This window comes from Cherax quadricarinatus, chromosome 15, assembly GCF_038502225.1.
Source record: "Cherax quadricarinatus isolate ZL_2023a chromosome 15, ASM3850222v1, whole genome shotgun sequence".
Taxonomy (NCBI): Eukaryota; Metazoa; Arthropoda; class Malacostraca; order Decapoda; family Parastacidae; genus Cherax; species Cherax quadricarinatus.
Genome location: NC_091306.1, coordinates 42,739,229 through 42,765,157, shown reverse-complemented (window position 1 = coordinate 42,765,157; position 25,929 = coordinate 42,739,229). Strand labels below are relative to the sequence as shown.

The window sequence follows — 25,929 nt, the reverse complement described above, 5'->3', positions numbered from 1 at the left end:
TCTCGAAGCTCGGCCCTGGGCCAGGCTTGTCTAGTGCCTGTCTGGTCAGCCCGTCACAGCCTTGTTTATCCGGCACCTGAGAGAGAAACTCGACAGTACTCTCCTAGTTCTCACCTAGTTGAGGTTGCAGGGGTCGAGTCCAAGCTCCTGGCCCCGCCTCTTCACTGGTCGCTACTAGGTCACTCTCCCTGAACCGTGAGCTTTATCATACCTATGCTTAAAGCTATGTATGGATATAGTATAGTATATAGTTATGTCAGTGTACCGTGACAATATACTTTCTGTGTATATAGTATTATCATGTATCTCTTTCCTCTGCTCTAGCGAGTATATTTATGAGTTTAATACATTCCCAGTAATTTAAATGCTTTACTGACTCTATGCGGGCAGTGAACGATCTCTGCTGCCCTGAACGGAGCCGTCAACACCAGACAACACTCCAAGCAAGAGCACAAGCAGTGATTTCCCTTACATGTAAAAAAAAAAACGTGTTGACTTTAGCAAACGTTTCATGACAATTATGTCTCTGCACTTACTGCATTTCTGTTACGCGCTCATATTGAGAGCAAACTCTTAGCAAGAACTCCAGTTTGGGCAGAATGTCTGGTAGTTGTGCACCAGAGATATGTCTATCTGCCGGAAATGCCTGAATGGCTACGTGGGCCTGCGGGCTGCTAGCAGCAACAGCCTGGCTGACTCGCCCCATCCTCATTTTCGTTAGAATGAAAGGGCATCTCTGCTGGATACTTTTCGGTCCCAGGACCAAAACGTGTCCAATAAAAAATTGTTTTCCTCCACACTCTCCCCTCAAGGAAGGTTCCTTGATGTTGGTGAGGGGCTCTTGACTTAGGGAATTGGATATATGCTCCAGTTCCCCGAATTAAGCCTGAATGCCTTCCACATGCCCTCCCCCAGGCGCTGTATAATCCTCCGGGTTTAGCGCTTTCCCCTATTGATTACAACAATAATAAAATCCTCCACACTCTCGGTATAGTTGTACCTTGTATTTTCTTCGTCTGTAAACGGGTTTCCAATATAAATACGAGTCAAAATGAACTTCAATTATAACTCTATACATAAGTAACATACGACTTAAAGGCGTCAGACCCTTAGCTATTTTCACAACTTTTTTTTATGATCTCTCTACGAACATTAATTAGGTTAGGTTAGAAACCATACCACGGGCGGGGATAGAACCCGCGATCAGAGAGTCTCAGAACTCCAGACCGTCGCGTTAGTCACTGGACCAGCTAGCCACGGCTGGTCCAGTGGCTAAGGGGCTTGGAGGGGACTTGAGATAGAGTTCGTCACGGCCACGCTAGCTGGAGATTCGTCTGTAAAAACTTGCATTTGTAGTCACAGTGGTGCCTGTGCTAACCTTCCTATGGTGTAGAAATATACATAGTTGGACGAATCTTATTGTGGCTAGCTGGTCCAGTGGCTAACGCGACGGGCTGGAGTTTTGAGACTCTCTGATCGCGGGTTCTATCCCCGCCCGTGGTATGGTTTGTTTCAGGAGCAAGAAAATTTATTTCAGTTCTGATACACGAATCCCCGAACTCAGGGATCAAGGAAGACTTCTTTGGGAGGAAACTGCTTACGGTTCGAGGCACGATAACTCGGTAATTCTAGGGGATTTCAACGTTAGTCAATATGAATGTAATTCTTTGACTGGGACTCTGGAATTAAACGGTAATTCCAGTTTCTAAGAATTTTCGAAATGCTCAACATGCTTCCCAAAAAATATATATTTCCTACGGGAAAACAGGACTCAGGAGCAACAACAGCCCCAGCAGCAGCATCAGCACAGCAACAACAGTAGCAGCGGCACCATACCAACAGCACCGTGCCAGCAGCACCACGACCATAGCAGCACAGTAACAACAGCGGCAGCAACATAGCTAGCCACAGCGTAACAGCAGAACAACAAAATTTCTGTTAAATTAATAAGATTTTAGGTAAAAGCGTTAAACCATTCGTGATATAACTTAGTTTTGTACTCGCGGAGAGACAGCTTAACGCTGTGCTTATGAGCACAAGAAAATCCTTGTGGAACACAGGAGAAAAAAATGTCTGAGGGAACGCTGAACACAGAGAAAATGTTGGAAGGAACGCGGAACGCACAAGGGAAAATGTTTGAAGGAACGCGGAACGCACAAGGGAAAAATGTTTGAAGGAACCCAGAACATAGGAGGGAAAATATCTGAAGGAACGCGGAATACAAAGACAAACTCTCAAGGATCATATGGAACAATCTGCACAATAGGCCCTCCTTAATAGGTCCCTTTACAAGAGGTCTTCCCCGATAGGTCCTCTTCAAAATGCCCTTCCTGATGGGGTTAAAAATTAATGAAGATAAAACACTGAGGCAGGAGGTAGAGATTGGCGAGGTAACCACAAAGGGCGCTGCTGCATCACCACTGAATTGTGTATGAGAAGCTTCCTCATCACCCGCACACGCAAACATGACCTCCGGCTTCATTGTTATAAGCAGGATTGGAGTAATTGAAACCGAAGCTGCATATAATTAATTGCATTTTTTATGGTAACCGAACTTTTAGATTAAAAATGTAATTGTAACAGTTGTCAAGCTTATACCTGCTTAAATTACATCATAAAACTGTGGCACAGTGATATGCTAATGACAGACTGAACGCAAATACACAAAGTCCGAGACTTGTTTACCAGTATACGTAATGTTTCGTGGGAAAAATGTTATACTTTCTTTGCGTTATATTTTTGTGAGTGTAATAAATGCTGAGTTGCACAGCCACTTCAGCACTGACTGAAAGAGTATTTAGCATTGCAGTTTGGGGGACAGAGGCGGGATTAATCTCTTGTATGGTCAAAGACCATCTCCCTAATCGTCCAGTAGGTTGTTCTGGAACAAGGGAATCAGTGGTGCATGATCTGTCAAGACATGATTTGAGTACTGGTACGTGGTGTCGGGGAAATGTTTTAAAAGCCCAAACAATGGCTAAGGCTTCTTGATCAGTTACAGGTCGCGTTAAACCTTGGTTAAGACTCGACTAGCAAATGCAGCAGCGTTAAACTTGCCATTAATCTTTCGGACTAGGATGGCACCTACGTCCGTAGAGCTAGAATCTATCGTCAGGTAGAAAGGCTTTTCAAAATCGGGAAATTTTAATACAGGAGCAGAAGTTAGTTTATCTTTTAGTGCCTAGAATGTTCTTACTTGACTGGAGGTCCAAATGAACGAAGTATCTTTCTTAAGCAATTCAGTTAATGGAACAGCAATAGAAGAAATATCTACAATGAATGCCCTGTAAAAACATGCAAAACCCAGAGAGAATCTTACAGTAACAGCAGCTTTTGGGGCTGGGAAATTCTGTATGGCAGTTACTTCATTCTGGTCAGTCGAATCCCCGCTAGGAGCGACCACGTGACAAAGAAATTTGATTGCTGACCTGTGGAAGATCCAAACTCGTCCAACATATTCCTATCATATTGCATTAGGTAACTGTATTTTACATAGGAGACCAGAATCCATCCACTCTCTCTCTCTCTCTCTCTCTCTCTCTCTCTCTCTCTCTCTCTCACTCTCACTCTCGCAGGTTTCAGTGAACGCTCAGTCTCTAGGCACTAAGACTACTACGATGGTTGCTAGTTCATGCAGTAGTTCCTTCACAGAAGATGCCTTGTAGGAAGGTGACTACAAAAACAGATCAAGCCTTCTGTTGTGGAAGTCACAGGTCGTCTACAGAAAGACGTGGAGAATCTTATATCTATTATATATCTCAGACGCTCTCAGCACTAATACATATATGATTTATATTTTATCAGTGATATAAATAATCCTATATTATAAGCTATACTATATCCTACGGGTTTAGCGCTCCCCCATGATTATAATAATTAAGCTACTCTATATATCAGGTGAATAGTGTGGACCCGTGGGCCGCCGGCAGTAACAGCCTGGTTGATCAGACAAGCCTGGCCCGAGGCCGGGCTGCAGGAGTTGGAAAAACTCTAGAAACCCTTCAGAGGTATGCCAGAGAAGTTAAATCGACAACCCTACTGGAGAATGAAGTTTATACCCGTGACGTAATTGTCGCAGGTAAACACACCTTCACTAAACTAGTTAAGGAGGAGTCATTACGCTAGAGAAGGTAAGCTGTGTGACCCTTGTAGGTTTAGTGCTTCTTTTCGATTATAATAATAGATAAGAAAATTTCACTACGCTAGAAATACAAAATTCACTACGCTATTGAAGATTCGCATCAGGTAAATGCACAACTTACGTGTACAAGTGTCTGGTCGCATGCCTCTGCTTTAGGCTACAGAACTGACCACATTCCATTTAAGATGACGGACTGAACACCTGAAAATGACCTCACCATCTCTTACACTGTCTCCAGTATCAAAATCACCTCGACATTCGACTAATAGAACCTGCTGCGTGAGCGAAACGTTTCAGAAATAAACTGAAGGGCTGCGTGTGTGTCTTGTCCATCAGCTTGTCTGTCAGTATTGTGGACCATTAATATGAAGAAATTTGAGTTTCTCAGAAATTGAAAAAAAATTAAGAACTAGAATGGAATATATAAGAAACTCAGACTATTCAGTAGAGTGGAAGAGGAATGTGAGGGATTTAGGAGTGATAATGTCTGATCTTAGGGTCAAGAATCACTGAAGTGTTTTTTCCCTGTGATATGCCTGTAAAAGAATTCGATAGTTTTTCTACCCTCGCAGTCTAACCTGGAACCAGGCTTTTCTGTTGATTGCTCAACTAGGCTGTTGCTGTTTTTGTTTTGCTGGTCCACAGAGCCGTCAGAGTATTGTTGATCCGGCACTTGGAGGTACTGCTTCGGTTTCCTCTTGGAAACTTCTATACCTGTTTCGACAATATTTTATATACACTGGTGGCAGGATGTTGACATAATGGTTTCTTATTGTGCCCACGGTACCTCTGCCTTTCTCTGGGTCTATTTTATAGTCCCTCCCATATCTCACCCCAATAAGGATTATGCAGAGTTGGGACTAGGCCCTACAGCATCTTCGCACCAGAGAGCATATCCCAAGTACTCTGAGGCAGTTCCGGCAAGTTAAATACTCCCTTTAAGGCAGATGACATTATTGCATTCATCTGAACTACTGGGAACGTTTAGAATCTCTCCGACTGTCTTCGGTGGAACGTATGAAAGAAAGGTATATTATAATTTACACCTGGAAATATGGAGGGACTGGTTCCAAAGCCGCACACTAAGATCACTTCGTATGAAAAGAGACTTGGCAGACGGTGCAGAGTACCTCCAATAACCAGCAGGGGAGCGACGAATGCATAAGAGGAAACAATGATAAGTGTCAGAGGTCCTCGACTTTTGAATGTTCTCCTTTCGCGCATAAAGAGAATTACCAATAAACCTTTGGCTGTCCTCAGGAGGTTACCTGACTAAGTTCCTCAGATCAGTTCCCGACCAGCTCGGCTGATATTCTTACGTTGAACTGCATGCGACCAGCAGTAACAGCTGTTTGATCAGACCTTCATCCACCGGAAGGACTGGTCTGGGACCGGGCCGCGGAGGCATTGACTCCCGAAACGTCTTTCAAATATCCTTTAAGTTGGTTCTGTGCGTGTAGTAAAAACTCTCCACATCTTTTCCAGCTCTGATATCTCTCCATCCTTGAAAGGAGCAGATATGATTATGGTATAAAATACCAACAGGTTGATAAGACACATGTACAACAGTTAGGTATCTTTATTTCGAAACGTTTCGCCTACATAGTAGGCTTCTTCAGTAGAGCACAGAGGAATCAGCAGAAGTAGTAATGTAAAGATGATGTAATCAATCCACCACCCTTGAAGGTGTAGTTTTGAGGTGGTCAGTCCCTCAGCCTGGAGGAGAGTTTTTCTCCATAGTCTGGAACAATGTGAAGTTGAAGCAATAGTAATTTGACTAATGTCACCACTAACATTATTTCTCTTATTGTAAAGAATCTCATTATCGACCCTCTCATTCTTCTATCCTTGGCGACATTTGTTTTCTTTTGTTCTCTAAATGACAGCTCGTCTGACATTATTGCGGCCAAATCTTTTACCTGTTCCTTTCGTTGTTTGAGACGGTCTTCAAGTGTTTGGTATCCATTGCTCTTTTCGAGTTCATTTTTTTTCCCACATCTGAACTGTTGGAATTTATCACCACTGAACACAATTGTTTTTTCTGTTGCCCACTGAAAGTCCTTGGTAATATATGCTTACAAATTTTCCGTGTCTGTTACTGAGGCGACATTCATGCTAATACTGGTTTCTTCTGCGAAGGATAACACAAAGCTGTAACTTATTGTTAATTATCTACGTAACACTACAAGGATAAAACAGTATAGACGCCAAGAATGTCCTTGGGGTACTGTGACTGTTATTTGTTTACAACTACTAATATGTTCAGCTCGTTAGAAAATTTATTATCCTTCGACCTTATTTTATGGGCTTTCACCCCTTAATCGCATTTGTCAAAAGTTTTAGTTAAATCTGTGTGGACTTACATATGCAATTTCGTTTTCTTCCAAAACCTCCGTAAATTTTCCACTATGGTTTAATAGTTGTTGCAGGTATAACCTCAACATCTGAGTTCTTACCTCTCCTAGAGGTATAACCTTAATGTTGTAAACTCCTGTTGACTTGGGTTGTTAGTTATGCTTTTTCCATATAATTTGTAAGTTGGAGGTTCATTACAGTTTCGAAGACTTTTATAATGTGTGATGTTAATACTACTGGTGTGTATTTTTTTTTGCTTCTGTGTATTTTTTTTTTAAAGCCTCTGATTTCACCTATGTATATCGAAATTTTTTTCTTCAAGAATACTGAGTGTTTATCCTAGTGGTATTTGGAACCTTTTTATATAAACAGGTCATGAATGAAGCTTATGTTATTTTCTTTCAGAATTTTGGGGATTTTTACTTAAGTCAGATATGTGACTCACGAAATCGTAATAACACGATTGCATACAAACCACGGAACGAGTGGGGTTTGAACCCGTTCTGTGGTCAAATATATAACTTGTTGGGCAGACAGAAGTAAAGAAAAACTATCTGGACCCTCTCCTGCTGAATATTGATCCATATTGGTCTTTCAAAATGTTTCTCAAAATTTTGGTGGGGGGGAGAAAAGTGGACCAATTCTAGAGATGGCTGTTGACTCGGATTTTGCTTATGTGGAAATACCCAAAATATTTTTGCGATTTCCTGAACGGCTTTTTGTTCTCTGCTTCTCCTGTCTGCTTTATATCGGTAATCTCTAGACATATAAACATTATTTTTCCATTGTTTTGACCTATGTTAGCTTTAAGTCAATTTAGCAATCCTTGTTTGTTCTTAACATTCTTCTAATTTCTGTCACAGTAATTGATCGTGTGATCTTTATCAGTCAACATATTCTATATAGACCTTACATATGTGCTTCTGTAAAGTTTTTTTTCAAGCACTGGTGTGAGTTATATATACTCATAAGTGTTTTCCAGAGAATGTCAGAGATGTTTTTCATTTTCTTCGTCAGTTTTCTGACTTTAAAGTTAAATTCACTGAACATCCCTTCGTGGTGACTACACCTGGACTCGATTGTTTATACTTCAGTGAGGCTGTGATTCCATGTTATGGAGTTTTGTTATTAATTCTTAATTGATCATGAGGATCAAGTCGACTGTATTTTTCTAGTAGGTTCTGTTACCTATTGACTCAAAGCAAACTTTTCACAGTACATATGAAAGGGAAAAAACTTAACGGACAATGGAAATTACTGCCAACGAAAAGCATGTGCGCGATGGGTACACCAAGAATGCAATAAGTGTAAAGGGACCAAGGCTTTTCAACATTCTCCTTTCATACGTGTGGGGAATTACCAACAGACGCTAGTCTCCAAGAATCGTAGCTGTCTCCAAGAATCGTAGATGTCTTAAAGGGACCGGGCCGCGGGGGGCAGTGATCCCTGCGACTCAAGCAAAGCAGCCATCGTTCATTTCTGCAAGACAGTAAGAAATAAAAAAAAAAAAATGGGCGGATTACGTCTGGCAGCGCTACGACCTTCAATGATTTAATCTAGAATGTTTCGACTTTACTGACTTAACCATGAACATTTCGACCTTTACTGACTTAACCATGAACATTTCGACCTTTACTGACTTAACCATGAGCATTTCGACCTATAATGAATTAACCCTAAATAACGAAAAAAGGCACAATACCGTGACTGGAACGGTACAAAAATAACCCGCACATAGAAGAGAGGAGCTTACGACGACGTTTCGGTCCGACTTGGACCATTTACAAAGAAGAATTACCAACTATATGTAAGTTAAGAGGACACACGAGCCAGTAATGAAACGTTTATTACAGCTAAGTTTCACTCGCCAGGATTTTTTATCATGTCAAAACAGGCACACGGAGGGAACACTTGAGATGCACGAAGCAATGCACTGCAATAGACCTACTGGCTCAGTAGTAATAGTAGTAATAGTAATAGTTGTAGTGGTGGTAGTAGTAATAAGATTAGCCGTAGTTGTGGTAATAACAATATGTCAGCGGAGTTTGTCGTTGTAATTAAGTCAATATACAGATGGCGCTCCTACCGCTGTAACAGTCAACAACAGTCGGCTGAAGAAGAATCACTGAACAGTGTCAGTCGAGATCGTCACATTCTTTGGAGACTAACATTCTCTTCTTGTACGCATTGTCTCGAGGATCACGTTCCATAAAGAATGGCACTCCTGATAAGATCACATTCCCCCACACGACGCTACACACTGCCTCTCAAACACGACGGTTCATACTGCCTCTCAAACACCTCAGTGTATCAGACACACTGTTATTCTTTAGTGACTCAGCCAAACCTGTTCACTGACGCTACAACTAAACAACTACGATTCCGTGTTGCACATTTTTGTCTTACCTGCGTTATGTGAGCAGACACGGAAGGTGCAACAAAACACAGTAGATGTAATAAGCCACGTTCTTTGGAGACACACGTAAGGCGCAACAAGCACACGGTATATAATGTAATTTTGGCTAATAATCACCACTATAGCACTAAGAAAACCTAGAAGAGAAGTTAACACAACTTATGACGAGCGAGTTCTCAGGGGCTGAGGAACACACACTCGTCCCTGTGACCGCTTTCCATAATTCTACCCGCGCAGTACTTCACTGACTGTCTTCTCAACCAGACTGTTCGTGTTAGGGACCTGCAGCCACACACAGCTAACACAGTCTGGAGGACTAGGAATTTGCAGAGAATAAGAAACACTGCTCCCTGACTAAGTAACAACATCCATTGTTCATCTGAGGAAACACACACACACACACACACACACACATACGCAAAATCATGGAGAAGATTATCAGGAGAAGAGTGGTGGAACACCTAGAAAGGAATGATCTCATCAACAGCAGCCAACATGGTTTCAGGGACGGGAAATCCTGTGTCACAAACCTACTGGAGTTCTATGACATGGTGACAGCAGTAAGACAAGAGAGAGAGGGGTGGGTGGATTGCATATTCTTGGACTGCAAGAAGGCGTTTGACACAGTTCCACACAAGAGATTGGTGCAAAAACTGGAGGACCAAGCAGGGATAACAGGGAAGGCACTACAATGGATCAGGGAATACTTGTCAGGAAGACAGCAGCGAGTCATGGTACGTGGCGAGGTGTCAGAGTGGGCACCTGTGACCAGCGGGGTCCCACAGGGGTCAGTCCTAGGACCAGTGCTGTTTCTGGTATTTGTGAACGACATGACGGAAGGAATAGACTCTGAAGTGTCCCTGTTTGCAGATGACGTGAAGTTGATGAGAAGAATTCACTCGATCGAAGACCAGGCAGAACTACAAAGGGATCTGGACAGGCTGCAGACCTAGTCCAGCAATTGGCTCCTGGAGTTCAATCCCACCAAGCGCAAAGTCATGAAGATTGGGGAAGGGCAAAGAAGACCACAGATGGAGTACAGTCTAAGGGGCCAGAGACTACAAACCTCACTCAAGGAAAAAGATCTTGGGGTGAGTATAACACCAGGCACATCTCCTGAAGCGCACATCAACCAAATAACTGCTGCAGCATATGGGCGCCTAGCAAACCTCAGAACAGCATTCCGACATCTTAATAAGGAATCGTTCAGGACCCTGTACACCGTGTACGTTAGGCCCAAATTGGAGTATGCGGCACCAGTTTGGAACCCACACCTAGCCAAGCACGTAAAGAAACTAGAGAAAGTGCAAAGGTTTGCAACAAGACTAGTCCCAGAGCTAAGAGGTATGTCATACGAGGAGAGGTTAAGGGAAATCAACCTGACGACACTGGAGGACAGGAGAGATGGGGGGGACATGATAACGACATACAAAATACTGAGAGGAATTGACAAGGTGGACAAAGACAGGATGTTCCAGAGATTGGACACAGTAACAAGGGGACACAGTTGGAAGTTGAAGACACAGATGAAGCACAGGGATGTTAGGAAGTATTTCTTCAGCCACAGAGTAGTCAGTAAGTGGAATAGTTTGGGAAGCGATGTAGTGGAGGCAGGATCCATACATAGCTTTAAGCAGAGGTATGATAAAGCTCACGGCTCAGGGAGAGTGACCTAGTAGCGATCAGTGAAGAGGCGGGGCCAGGAGCTCGGACTCGACCCCCGCAACCTCAACTAGGTGAGTACACACACACACACACACACACACACACACACACACACACACACACACACACACACACAATGAACAACAATATATTACAACACTCAAAGTTGACAAATCGGAAGAAGCCATAACTGTTGATCTGTGAGGCAGACGGGGATATGATACTGTGACATTTCTCAATTATTTTTATAGCATAAATTAGCCGGATAGCACTGCCTGCTCCCTGCCTGCCCTTCTTCCTGCCTGTCTGCCTTTCTTCCTGCTTCAGTTTTCACAATTTAATCGCGTACAAGTGACTGCCAGCTTCCATTGCCTACCTGCTTGCTCCTGCCTGGCCCTCCCTGCTTCTGCCTGCTCCTGCCTACCTGAATCACCCAAATTAACCGAGTAAATCTATTAACCTGTCTTTAATATAACTTTGATTACTTTGGCGTTTTTTTGGAGCCCGTCCCAGGGCCAGGCTTGCCTGGTGCTTGCCTGATCAACCAGGGTACTGCTGCTGGCGGCCCACTGATCCACACATTCATCACAGCTTAGTTGATCCAGTACTTGACAGAGGTGCATGTCCTTTTGAAGACTGCTACACCTGTTTCTGCAATGTTTCTGATATTTTCTGTGTTGAATAATCTGGGACTACGGATGTTGATACGATGTTCTCTCATTGTGCCCACAGTGCCGCCACGTTTTCACCAAGTTTTTTTATACCTCTAATATCTCTCGCCTCAGTATGATATAGCAGTGTGCATATTTAAGATTAGGCCCTCAGTTTCCATGTATATATTACCATGTATCTCTCTCCTCCGCTCCAGCGAGTATGTATTTAGGACTTCGAGATGTTCCCAGTAGTTTAGATATTTTACTGGCTTTATGCGGGCCGTTAATGATCTCTGGCTCCGTTCCAGCTCTGATATATCACCTGCCCTGAACAGGGACGTCATCACTGAGCTATGCTCCAAGTGAGAGAACAGAAGTGATTATAAAAGTACCACCATCGGGATTATTTTCTCATTATCCACCTCTTCATTTTTCTGACTTACGTGATGTTTGGTTTGTGTTCTTTGAAACAAAGGTCAGCTGACATTGTTACACCTAGATCCTTCACATGGTACTTTCTTCTTACATTTTGTATACAGTGTTCCTTCTGAGTTCTTCATTCTTTTCACATCTTAGCAGTTGGAACTTCACCACTGAACGTCATGCTATTTTCCACTCCCTACTGGAAAGCTGTTTATATCTTGCAAATTTTCCGTGTCTTCTACGGTAGTGATACGGATGTTTATATCGAGTGGTATTATCCGCAAATGATTATGCAAACTGTGTTTTTATCTATCAGCCATGAGGATACGAAACAGTTAAGGCGCCAGGACCGTACCTTGGGGTACTGAGCTTTTCACTTTACTAATGCTGGAATTTGCCGTTTAATTCTACTTTGTGTTCTTTTAGAAAGTTGGAAACCCATTTGTTTACTTTCTTCGTTATACCCATCACCGTCATTTTATTTGCAATCACCCCATGACTGCATATGTCAAATGTCTTTGCAAAATCTGTGTATACCACATTAACAAAGTGATTTTTCTCGGACCTCTACATGATTTAGTCATCTTGGGTAAGTCGAGACAATCATGATCTTCCCACTAAATCCATATTTTCTTAATGTGTGTAGACTTGTCTCATCTTCCTTTCAAAGACTGTTGAAGCGTAATTTTTGTTCAACTGGAACTCTAATGCAAAGGAGCTACGTCTGCACTCTTCAAGGTCTCTGGTATTTCACTTAGAAATACCAAACGATAGCTCGTGCTAGTGGTATTTTGCATTGCTGTATAAATATGGAATCCCATTAGTTCAGTCCTGGTTACGCATGGGACACATTTCTTTATATCTTTGTCGAATTCTGCTGGATTAGTCTTTGTTATAAGATTTGAGTGGCCTTTAGAGGTAATGTAAAAAAAGAATCTGCATTCTCCAACCTGTTTTCGTTTACTGGACTAATGAATAATGATTCATAATGATCTTTTACAATTTTCTCTCAATTACCTGTTTACCGTCAGTGTATAAACCACTTGTGATTAATGGTCACATCCTACAGGTACTTATTAACTTGGATTTTTATACGTGTTGAAATATTTGGGATCTCTAACAGTATCTTGGACGGCTTTTTGTTCCCTTTGTGCTTCTGTCTGTTGCCACAACCCAAGTTTTGCTTTGTCTCGGTGATCTCTCTGCTCAGATTCTCTCTCCTTACAATCCACGGAACGTGTGGAGTTTGAACCCGTGGTGAATGATTCGTTGAACTCCGGACCAGTTCTGTTGTTTGCAATCGTATTGTTTAGGATTTCGTGAGTCATTATCTTTCCTTCGTTGTGACATATTCACGTTGGTAAACAGTCCTGAATAAGTGCCGGATGCCTACATCCTCAATCATCGCTAGGCTACAAACTTTTATCAATTTCCGGGAGAGGGAGTAGGGAAACGATAAGGTCGTTGTACCTCATCCCTGTGAGTAAACACAATGTCCTGTTGATAACTATTTCATTGGCCGGACGTGACAGTCCCGGTACGAAGTGCGAGGCAGAGTTAGGTTTAGCAAACCTGTCTTGTATGTGTGGAGGGACCAGGAGTTACCTGAGGCTCACAGCAGCAGAAACAGTAGCAGCAAAAACAACAGTAGCAGCAACAGCAGTAGCAGTAGCAACAACAGCAGTAGTAGTAACAACAATAGTAGCAACAGCAGCAGCAGTAGCACCAACAGCAGTAGCAACAGCAGTAGCAGTAGCAACAACAGCAGTAATAACAGCAGCAGCAGCAGTAACAGCAGCAGCAGTAACAGCAGCAGTAGCAACAACAGCAGCAGTAACAACAGCAGCAGCAGTAACAGCAGCAGCAGTAACAACAGCAGCAGTAACAACAGCAGCAGCAGTAACAACAGCAGCAGCAGTAACAGCAGCAGCAGTAACAACAGCAGCAGTAACAACAGCAGCAGCAGTAACAACAACAGCAGCAGCAGCAGCAAGCGCCGTCACCACTAACGCCTCAATAATACAACACTCGTCACCGCCACCAACAATAATACAACACTCGTCACCGCCACCAACAATAATACAACACTCGTCACCGCCACCAACAATAATACAACACTCGTCACCGCCACCAACAATAACATTTGCCAAAAAGTCACGACATTTAACGATGATGAAAAAATCAGCGCGCGAAACTTGCAGCGATCATTGTGTCGACAGTCACTCATGATAGTCCCACAGTGACTGATAGTCGCACAGTGACTGATAGTCGCACAGTGACTGATAGTCGCACAGTGACTGATAGTCGCACAGTGATAGTCCCACAGTGACTGATAGTCCCACAGTGACTGATAGTCGCACAGTGACTGATAGTCCCACAGTGACTGATAGTCGCACAGTGACTGATAGTCGCACAGTGACTGATAGTCGCACAGTGACTGATAGTCGCACAGTGACTGATAGTCCCACAGTGACTGGTAGTCGCACAGTGACTGATAGTCGCACAGTGACTGATAGTCGCACAGTGACTGATAGTCGCACAGTGACTGATAGTCGCACAGTGACTGATAGTCCCACAGTGACTGATAGTCCCACAGTGACTGATAGTCCCACAGTGACTATGATAGTCCCACAGTGACTGATAGTCCCACAGTGACTGATAGTCCCACAGTGACTGATAGTCGCACAGTGACTATGATAGTCCCACAGTGACTGATAGTCGCACAGTGACTGATAGTCCCACAGTGACTGATAGTCCCACAGTGACTGATAGTCGCACAGTGACTATGATAGTCCCACAGTGACTGATAGTCGCACAGTGACTGATAGTCGCACAGTGACTGATAGTCGCACAGTGACTGATAGTCCCACAGTGACTGATAGTCCCACAGTGACTGATAGTCCCACAGTGACTGATAGTCCCACAGTGACTGATAGTCCCACAGTGACTGATAGTCCCACAGTGACTGATAGTCGCACAGTGACTGATAGTCGCACAGTGACTGATAGTCCCACAGTGACTGATAGTCCCACAGTGACTGATAGTCCCACAGTGACTGATAGTCCCACAGTGACTGGTAGTCGCACAGTGACTATGATAGTCGCACAGTGACTATGATAGTCGCACAGTGACTATGATAGTCGCACAGTGACTATGATAGTCGCACAGTGACTATGATAGTCGCACAGTGACTATGATAATCGCACAGTGACTATGATAGTCGCACAGTGATTATGATAGTCGCACAGTGACTATGATAGTCGCACAGTGAGTAAGGTAGTCGAACAGTGGCTCTTTGACAAGTCGTTCATCGACTCTCTGAGAAGCCGGTCAGTGAGAAACTCTGAGAAATTTCTCAGTTGTGAGATGAGGGAGGCTTTATCATCCACCATATTAAAACCTCACCTTTCTATGATTCTCGAGAGTGCTGGAGGCTGCTTAAAGCCGTGAGTACTCCTTCGTTGACTAACATTTGTGCGCTGCACTGGAACACATTTGTCCACATCACTGCCCTGGAAGGGAGCACTCTCGTCCTTGTAATAAAATCTTGTTAACCATTAACCAGGGTCCAGTTAAGCCAGACGAATACGTCTTTCTACTCGCAAGTAGACTCTAGGAACTCAATAAAATCTTGTTAACCATTAACCAGGGTCCAGTTAAGCCAGAGGAGTACGTCTTTCTACTCGCAAGTAGACTCTAGGAACTCAATAAAATCTTGTTAACCATTAACCAGGGTCCAGTTAAGCCAGACGAATACGTCTTTCTACTCGCAAGTAGACTCTAGGAACTCAATAAAATCTTGTTAACCATTAACCAGGGTCCAGTTAAGCCAGAGGAGTACGTCTTTCTACTCGCAAGTAGACTCTAGGAACTCAATAAAATCTTGTTAACCATTAACCAGGGTCCAGTTAAGCCAGAGGAGTACGTCTTTCTACTCGCAAGTAGACTCTAGGAACTCAATAAAATCTTGTTAACCATTAACCAGGGTCCAGTTAAGCCAGAGGAGTACGTCTTTCTACTCGCAAGTAGACTCTAGGAACTCCTCGACGGTTTACAAGTGTTATGGCTCCTTGTGTCATCTAAGAGAAAGAATGCAAGATGTGACAGCCTTGGGTAATGATTGAGTCAGAATTGAAGCACTGAGCCATTTCTCGCATGTTGAATCTTAATGAAACCTGGTTACCTGGAGGTTACCTGGAGGTTATTCCGGGGATCAACGCCCCCGCGGCCCGGTCCACGACCAGGCCTCCCGATGGATCAGGGCCTGATCAACTAGGCTGTTACTGCTGGCCGCACGCAGTCCGACGTACGAGCCACAGCCCGGCTGATCCGGCACTGACTTTAGGTATCTGTCCAGCTCTCTTGAAGGCAGCCAGGGGTTTATTGGCAATTCCCCTAATGCTTGATGGGAGGCTGTTGAACAGTTTTGGGCCCCGGACACTTATGGTGTTTTCTCTTAGTGTACCAATGGCGCCCCTACTTTTTATTGGCGGCATTTTGCATCGCCTGCCCAGTCTTTTACTTTCGTAGGGAGTGATTTCTGTGTGCAGATTTGGAACCATTCCTTCCAAGATTTTCCAAGTGTAGATTATGATATATCTCTCCCTCCTGGTTGTGGTTAAAGTGCGGCCAATATTAACAGCCAGGTTGATCAGGCTCTGATCCCCCCACGAGGCCTGGTCACAGACCGGGGCGCGGGGGCGTTAACCCCATCCAGGTAAGAATTATATTTGATTATTTATTCGCTGTGTTTTTGGCCGGTGTATAGAGCCCGAAGCTCTCGGTACTGTACCAACCTAACGGGTTTAGTGCTTCCCCATGAAAATAATAATAAGAATATTTGTATTATATAATAAAAATAATGATCGTAATAATAATAAACTTGCACTCCCCCAGGCGCTGTGACTTGCGGGTTTAGCACTTCCCTGCGATGATAATGTTAATAACTAAGGATAAACATTATATTTTTTTAATTTTTTAAACGTTAATTTTTTTAAATGCTATAAATTTTAGTTAAATTATATTAATTGAGCGCCACAAATTATAATTTATTATTATTGCTATTATTATTATTATTATTATTATTATTATTATTATTGTTATTATCATTGTTATTGCAAAAGCCTTTGACAAGTGTGACCATGGTGTAATAACGCAGAAAATGCGTCAAGTGTGACCATGGTGTAATAACGCACAAAATGCGTCACGTGTGACCATGGTGTAATAACGCAGAAAATGCGTCAAGTGTGACCATGGTGTAATAACGCACAAAATGCGTCACGTGTGACCATGGTGTAATAACGCACAAAATGCGTCACGTGTGACCATGGTGTAATAACGCACAAAATGCGTCAAGTGTGACCATGGCGTAATAACGCACAAAATGCGTCACGTGTGACCATGGCGTAATAACGCACAAAATGCGTCACGTGTGACCATGGCGTAATAACGCACAAAATGCGTCACGTGTGACCATGGTGTAATAACGCAGAAAATGCGTCAAGTGTGACCATGGTGTAATAACGCAGAAAATGCGTCACGTGTGACCATGGTGTAATAACGCACAAAATGCGTCACGTGTGACCATGGTGTAATAACGCACAAAATGCGTCAAGTGTGACCATGGTGTAATAACGCAGAAAATGCGTCACGTGTGACCATGGTGTAATAACGCAGAAAATGCGTCACGTGTGACCATGGTGTAATAACGCAGAAAATGCGTCAAGTGTGACCATGGTGTAATAACGCAGAAAATGCGTCACGTGTGACCATGGTGTAATAACGCACAAAATGCGTCAAGTGTGACCATGGCGTAATAACGCACAAAATGCGTCAAGTGTGACCATGGCGTAATAACGCACAAAATGCGTCAAGTGTGACCATGGCGTAATAACGCACAAAATGCGTCAAGTGTGACCATGGCGTAATAACGCACAAAATGCGTCAAGTGACCATGGCGTAATAACGCACAAAATGCGTCATAAAGGAATAACAGGAAAAGTTGGTAATGGATCTATAATTTCCTCACAAACAGAACACAGAGTAGTTATTATTATTGTTATAATCAAAAAGAAGCGCTAAGCCACAAGGGCTATACAGCGACACAGAGTAGTAGTCAACAGAGTCAAGTCTGAGGCGGCTACTGTGAAAAGCTCTGTTCCACAAGGCACAGTACTCGCTCCCATCTTGTTCCTCATCCTCATATCCGACATAGACAAGGATGTCAGCCACAGCACCGTGTCTTCCTTTGCAGATGACACCCGAATCTGCATGACAGTGTCTTCCATTGAAGACACTGCAAGGCTCCAGGCGGACATCAACCAAATCTTTAAATGGGCTGCAGAAAACCTGAAGTTCAACGATGAGAAATTTCAATTACTCCGATATGGAAAACGTGAGGAAATTAATTTTTATATCGGAGTACAAAACAAATTCCAACTACACAATAGAGCGATAAACTAATGTAAAAGACCTGGGGGTGATCATGTCAGAAGATCTCACCTTCAAGGACCATAACATTGTATCAATCGCATCTGCTAGAAAAATGACAGGATGAATAATGAGAACCTTCAAAACTAGGGATGCCAAGCCCATGATGGCACTCTTCAGGTCACTTGTTCTATCTAGGCTGGAATATTGCTGCACACTAACAGCACCTTTCAAGGCAGGTGAAATTGCTGACCTGGAAAATGTACAGAGAACCTTCACGGCGCGCATAACGGAGATAAAACACCTCAGTTACTGGGAACGCTCAAAGTTCGTGAACCTGTACTCCCTGGAACGCAGGCGGGAGAGATACATGATTATATACACTTGGAAAATCCTAGAGGGATTAATACCAAACTTACACACGAAAATCATTCCCTATGAAAGAAAAAGACTCGGCAGACGATGCAACATCCCCCCAATGAAAAGCAGAGGTGTCAATAGCACGATAAGAGACAGTGCAATAAGTGTCAGGGGCCCAAAGCTGTTCAACTGTCTCCCAGCATACATAAGGGGGATTACCAATAGACCCCTGGTTGTCTTCAAGAAGGCACTGGTCAAGCACCTAAAATCAATACCTGACCAGCCAGGCTGTGGTTCATACGTCGGGTTACGTGAGGCCAGCAGTAACAACCAGGTTGATAAAGTTCTGATCCACCATGAGGCCTGGTCACAGACCGGGCCGCAGGGACGTTGACCCCCGAAACCCTCTCCAGGTATACTCCAGGTATTATTTTTTTTGTTTATTATTTTTATTATTATTATTATTATTATTATTATATTTTACGATACAACTTTTCTTCACCCCGGAATTGTTATTTCTTATACAAATTATTTTTTTGGATGTCGTAAAGTTATGTTGAGTTATGTTGTATTATGTTAGTTTTCTTGGCAGTTGCACAACCTAGCGGTGTCTCCGTGTTAGGTCGTCTTAACATTGCACATCTTAATGTCTTAAACGTGATTTTATCGCCAGAATACTCCCAGGACCAATGTTACGTTCTTACATTATTATTGCCTCTATTCTAATTCACCGGCAGTCTCCCACCCAGGTAGATGACCCGAAAAAAGAGGAAACACTACCACCGTCATTCATTCTGTGGCTATTTTACAGCAAGCGTATCTTTGTACCTTTGATGAGTCCCGAGAGTTTTTAATCTACAAAGCCCGGTCTTGGGCCAGGCTTGTTGACATCGCACTCCAGATAACCCTCTGAGGGTCCAAGTCCAAGTTATTTGTGTATTGTTCCAGTCACTGTACTGTGACTTTTTTCTTCTTGAAGACTCTCCAAACTGTCGTATCTTCACCCAGAGTGCAGGCACTGTGCTTCTCACCTCCACGACTCGAGTCCAGCTAACCGGCTTTTCCCTGAATCCCTTCATTAATGTAACCTCGCTCTCACTCGAACAGCCAGTAAAAAAACAATGCTTCCACTTCGATCTAACGCACTCGCCCAAGTCTGGTATAATTTTGATATACTTTTGATGAGTTCCGAGAGTCTTACTCCTCCCGTAGCCTGGCCATGGGCCAGGTTCATTTTGTGGTAGCCTGGTCAATCAGGCTGTTGCTACTGGTGTCCCTCTGCCCCACGTGTCCATCACAGCCTGGTTGATTTGGCCCGACAGGTTTGGGTGTGTACGAGGCCTGGTCATGGACGGGGCCACGGGGGTGTTGACCCCCGAAACTCTCTCCAGGTATACGCCAGGTACGGGAGAAGTAATTACTACGTAGAGGATGTGCCGTGGGGGTCAACGCCCCCTGCGGCCCGGACCTGTGTGAGCCTCGGATCAACTCTGTATCACGTGTTAAATTAACTTGCCTGGAGACAACTGTAAACAAAGCTGGTCAGCGATACCATTGATATACCTTCGATGAGTTTCGAATCTCTATAGTCTCGGAGCCCGGCCATGGGTCAGGCTCGTCTGGTGCTAGCCTGGCCAACCAGTAATTCATTTCAACATGATACAGTGTACAAAGGTGAACGACATTTGGGTGTCCATACAGGAAGCCCTAATTATGCAGAACATCTGGGGTAAACTTACGATAAAGTTAAGATTAACAAGACAAAAACAGTGAGTCATTTTATACATACACTTAGGTGAGTGTAAGTATAAATTTAGGAGTTACAATGAATACAAGAGAACTTAATATGAAATTAATGCTATATGGCTTTTATCAAGTTTAATTGATAAGGAATTATAGGTTTGATTAGCGTGAAGGGAAGACAATCAATTTTTTTCATGTTTATCAGGATTACAGATATTGAGATTAAGATTATGTTGTTTTACGTGTGTTCGTGACACTGAGAATGTGGATGTGTAGTTTTCACATGTTTAGCTCATGTTGCGATATGTTAGGGAGATGAGGTGGTTTTTTTAACGACAGTTTTGAAAATGGCGGCTGAGTTAGTGGTTATGGAGATTTATTGCTGAGAGTTCCAGGTTTGGGGCCATATTATGTACACTGAATAATTGAAGAGATTTTGAAGATTTGGAAGAGATTTGTGCCTTGTATTATGTCTGTGGGTCCCTTTGTAACTATAAAGAAATACTTCAGACCGGGATTAATATTAGAATTTCAAGAGTGGGGGGAGGGGGAGGAGATGGTTTAACAGTGGATTGTATGATCATTCACACTGTAGCTTTTTCTTATTATTAACTTTAGGCGAGTTTATTATTTAGGAAAGTAAGTTTATTTACGTATACACAAATACAGTTACATAGATTATCATAGCATATGTGTAGAGAAACTGGGATAACCCAAAAAATCAGACAGTGACTTATATCCATTTGGGTCCTTTTACCTTATTATTATATAGAGGTTATAATATTTTTTTATTCTACAATGAAAATAAAATCTTATTATCATACTAAAAAGACTATCTACTACACCAAGGTCATTAAGACTATTTACAATACGAGGGTCATTACTAGGAATAAGGTAAAATTTACACGTATGTTAGCTAAAAAATAGAAAATCATTCCCCTCCCTTTCTGTAGCTACATTCATCAGACACCTTTTGGCACTCTTCTTGAACTGGTTCATGCTATGACTGGCTTTGACATGTGCGGGAAGTCTGTTCCATTCCTTTATTACTGTACAATAAAAGGTGTTTGAAGCCTGGCCACTGACTGTGGCTACTACAAAGTTGTGCTCTCTCCCCCTAGTACTATGATTGCTTTGGTTCCCAACCTTGACAAAATTGACAGCAAGATATTCTGGACACTGTTCGTGAGCAATTTTATAAACATGATTTAGCTTCAGTTGTTTTACTCTGTCTTCAACATTCAGCATATCCAACTGCTGTAATTCATCCTGGCCTACATGTTCTCTTGGTCCCAGCCCCAGGATGAATCTTACAATTTTGTTCTGGGTGATTTGCAGTCTAGTTTTCAGTTTTTTTGTCAAGGCAGAGTACCATGAAGAGCAAGCGTAATCCATATGGCATTGTATAAGGGCTAGACATAGGGTCCTCCGAGCCTCAGTAGGTAGACACTGTGCTTGTCTATACAGGAACTTCAGTCTGTCATTCGCTTTCTTTACTACACTGTTCCCTTTCAATTCTCCTGACATGTATACCTGGAGGTTATTCCGGGGATCAACGCCCCCGCGGTCCGGTCCATGACCATGGTGAGTTGTTTTGTGGATCCCCAGACACAAATAGCATAGGTGAGGAAGTGGTAGATCAGTGAATAGTATAATGTGAGTAGCGCTGTTTGTGGTACACAATAAAATTATCTTTGAGAGGATGCCAACTGTTCTGGATACATTTTTTATGTGTCGGATATGGGTGTTGAATTTCAAGTTGTCGAGGTGCAGACCCAGAAATTTTTTTCATTGTGTTTAACAAGAATGTTGGTGACCACAATGTTAATGGTCCAGTTTTGTAACTATAGCGTAAAGCACCCCTCTGGCAAGACAGTGATGGACTGAATGATGATGAAAGTTTTTCTTTTTCGGGCCACCCTGCCTTGGTGGGAATCGGCCAATGTGTTAATAAAAAAAAAAATAAATGTTTAGCTGAACATCATTTTCTCTACTCTCAAACATATCAGATTTTGTCAATGTTAATGAATTGTAAGTTTACTGGCAGTCATCCAGGTTGATATTTTTATGAGCTCTTTGTTAACAATTGTGTTAAGTGAGGCAAGATAAGGGTGGGAGATGACAAAAGTTGTGTCCTCAGTAAAGAGAATAGGTCTAAGTTAATGTGATATATTTGGAAGGTCACTGTTGTATAAAAGGAAAATTTGGGGACCAAGGACGCTTCCCTGTGGTACGCCAGTGTCCAGAGATCTTGTTGAGGAGGTTGTCCCTCTAATGGAGAAATATTACTGTCTATCAGTAGGTAAGACTTGATATATGCAAGTGCATGGTCTCATATACAGTAATGATCGAGTTTGTAAAGTAGGATACTGTCATCTACTGCATTAAAAGTTTTTCTTTTGGCTGACGAAGACTCCTAGTGGATGTTCATTTTTTCGAGTGCTGTGTAAAGCAGGTCTAGCATTTTTATAATTGCCTCATTTGTGCTTAGTCGCAGTTCACCTTGAATACCTTTTTCTAATTTTGCAAATTTGATTTCCAGTCTTAACCTTTAGTTTTAAAATTAAGTCCTTTTTAAATTTTCTCTTATATGTTTCAAGATATATTTTTTCCTTTATGTTAGTGTAAAAATTAATAATTTTGTTCCAAAAGAACCTTTAGAAAACTTGCCTAACCTTATTATAACAAGCGCAATTTAATTTAGCTTAATCCAGTTAAATATGTTTTAGACAAGCTTACAGTAATTTAATAATAAACACAATGAAATATATTTTTTCCGTTAGGTTCAGAATGATTTTTGCAAAATTATTGTATACACAAATTTTCGCTTACCTTATTCGGCAAAAAGAGCGTTGCTATTTAAGCCAAAATTGCAAGTTTAATCTAAATAGCCACAATATTAATGATAAGAGGTAAAAAAAAAAAAGACGTTCGAGTCTAAACAAAGTCATGATTAGCTCGTCAGAGTTAGCTTAAAACAACTAATTGGGTTTCTAAACTGAATTAAAAGTAGTTTTGTGGATTAGTGTAATTTACTCGTGACTACGACATCTACACACATTACGTCACCATACATTATCTACGTCACTATACATTATCTACGTCACTATACATTACGTCAACATTATCTACGTCACCATACATTATCTACGCCACTAACGTGAGCAGCGATAACAGGCCAGTAGAGTGTGGCTGTCGGGAAAGCCCACGATAGGCCTAGGCAGCTAGAGTGGCGTAATGATCGGTGGCACAGAAGGCTCTCACAGGCCTCCAGAATCTCTCCCTGGGCCAGGGATCGATGCACTTCACCATTCGCTGCCACATCACTAAGATTCTTCACCGTTACTCTATATCTGGAGCGGCAAAATACAGCCTAATTCTTACCATAAGATTTCCAGAAAGTTTTTCTGGAAGTCTGGAGACCAGGTGTAAATTGCGTGTAGATTGTAACAGTTGTCAAGAGGATTTGTCTGCCATTTAGAAATTGTCAGGTTTATCTGTGAGGGTTTAGTGAGGAAGCCGGTGACATGCAAGTGGAAGTCGGACAAAATGGCGAGAGTAGAGCGGGCAAGCAGCAGGCGTGCCATAGACACTCTTGGAAAGAAGGAAAATCAATGATAGTGTTAACTCAGGTTCCCCCGTCCTCCTAGTCCGCACTCCACGCCACTTGAGACTACCTCCTGAAAGGAGGCTAACGAACAGCCTCTCACACACCCCCGTCAGCGGCACCCCACACACCGTCAGCAGCAGAAACACACCTGATATCATCCCCACCACCTATCATTTTAACAAGTATAGTACAGCTCATTAATGAGCAAGGATCAATACACTTCGTCAGATCTTGACCACTCTTTGACGCCGGAGCTTCCATTGCATCGTTGTTTTTCAACCTTTGAGTCTTGAATCCTCACTCGCTGTCGTGCTTCATATTTCCAGGTACTGCTCCTTCATATTCCTCATATACGTAACTGAAATAAAAATTCCACTGTAATGTGTACTAGGTACTAAACTGCCGTCGTTGCAGCTAAACCGGTACAGCTCTGGAAATGCAGTTATTTGGACAGCGGTACAGTCTTTCCCCCCTGGTACTCCTTACACAATACGAAGGTGAATGTAATCTTTGACTCTACACACAGCGTGAGTGTAATCAGGGGTTAGTAGTAGCAAGGTAGTCTGGGTCTGTCACCTTCCATGAGGTTTTGTAAGCTTATCACAGCGATATTTTCTTTCCTTAGACTTTTATTTTTTTGCCTCTGAATCGAGGAATCTGTGTTGCACCGGGTGTCCATCTTGTGGACGGCAGCGCAATCGCTCATGATGCTCTCCTGAGTATCTTAAGAAACCCTTTCTTACTGTGCCCTTGTAAAGAGCGTAGATAATAAGAGAAAATCATTGGGTTGGCAACAGATAACTAGACAGTTTTCTCTTTGTGTCGGACTTCCATCTAGAGATGGCCCAGTTTTGAACTTCTTCCATTTCCCAACAGACTTGCCTGTGCGAGCTCCCGTTACAGATAATGGGACGCCTCTCATACCTTCTCCAAGCCTTGTACTTATCAGTAGTAGCCTCTCGATTTTAGTTAGGTTGAAATAAGCGTATACATGAATGGAAACACTGTGTTTCTCACAAAGAGAACCTCCTTAGCATAAACCAGTAGGCCTACTGCAATTTCTTACATTTTTCATATTAACACGAACTGAGTGAAAGTGCAGTTGTCTTAGCATCGAGTCGCAGTGAGACATGATGCATAAATCAGTCTCATCAGACAAATAATGGCTTAAGAAAATTACTAACACAAATGTTATGAAATACAAAAGTCTTGTTACCTGGGAACTTATCAACACGTATCGTGCATTTCTGAAATCAATAACGAACTATAAATTGTAAAATAGTGCATTTTTCTTAGGGAATTTTTGCGTGATGCATAAGGGTATTTGAAGAATGTAGAGATAAGCTGTGTGTGTGTGTGTGTGTGTGTGTGAAGATGGAACAAGATGAGAGACATACGTAACCAGACGGTGTCTCCTCCTGCTTGCCTCAGGTGACACTGTGTGGACAACGCCAACTCCACTTACACTCTCCTCACTCTCTCATGGCTCCGTGACTCTTCAGCTCCATAAATCCCTCGTTGCGATGCCACCAGAGTGGCAGCGGCAGCAATGGCGGAGGCAGCGGCAGTGACATCGACGGATGTCTCACTTGGTATCTACCCAGAGTCACCACCTCTTCTATTTTTAAATCACGAAAAAATATATATATTTGTACCTTGCTTCACATTATTTATGTGCTCAGGAGTGTCGACTGGTAGTAGGAGGAGGGTGAGAGATGAAGGCAGCAGGAGGCTGTATAGGACAGGTAGGTAGCGCACCATTCTGAGGAGAGGGAGGGGAGAGGGGTGATGGGAGGGGTGACCAGCAGGTGCTATCTCACACTTCACAAGGGAATCCCGCTCGGAATATAAACATGCTGGGTAATTTTCTTCTGATAAGCAGCGACTGTGGTAAAAACAACACATCTTACCTCACACCGACACTATCTTTCCCTTAAAAATTCACCGAACCAAAGAAACAAGGCTGGACAAGTCAGGGTGTGAGGGTAGTGGAAAAAACACACAAAATGATGTTACTAAAAAATACTACTTTCTGTGGGGTAGGGGGGACGGGGGGTGGGGGAAGAGAGCCCATTTACATCACCGCCGAAAACTGGCCGCCCCTTGTATAGACCACCACCCTTACTCACGTTGA

At 42.7% G+C, this 25,929-nt stretch overlaps 1 protein-coding gene across 1 annotated transcript in view; it reads right to left on the bottom strand.

Annotated features, from left to right (window-relative positions):
- Positions 1-25,287, bottom strand: part of LOC128703314 (protein bric-a-brac 2) — a 187,834-nt gene extending 162,547 nt beyond the window's left edge. Inside the window, exon 1 of the mRNA XM_053797930.2 lies at positions 25,193-25,287. The gene's annotated coding sequence lies outside the window, so the exon portion shown is untranslated. The remainder of the gene's footprint in view (positions 1-25,192) is intronic.
- Between the last annotated feature and the right edge of the window lie 642 nt (positions 25,288-25,929).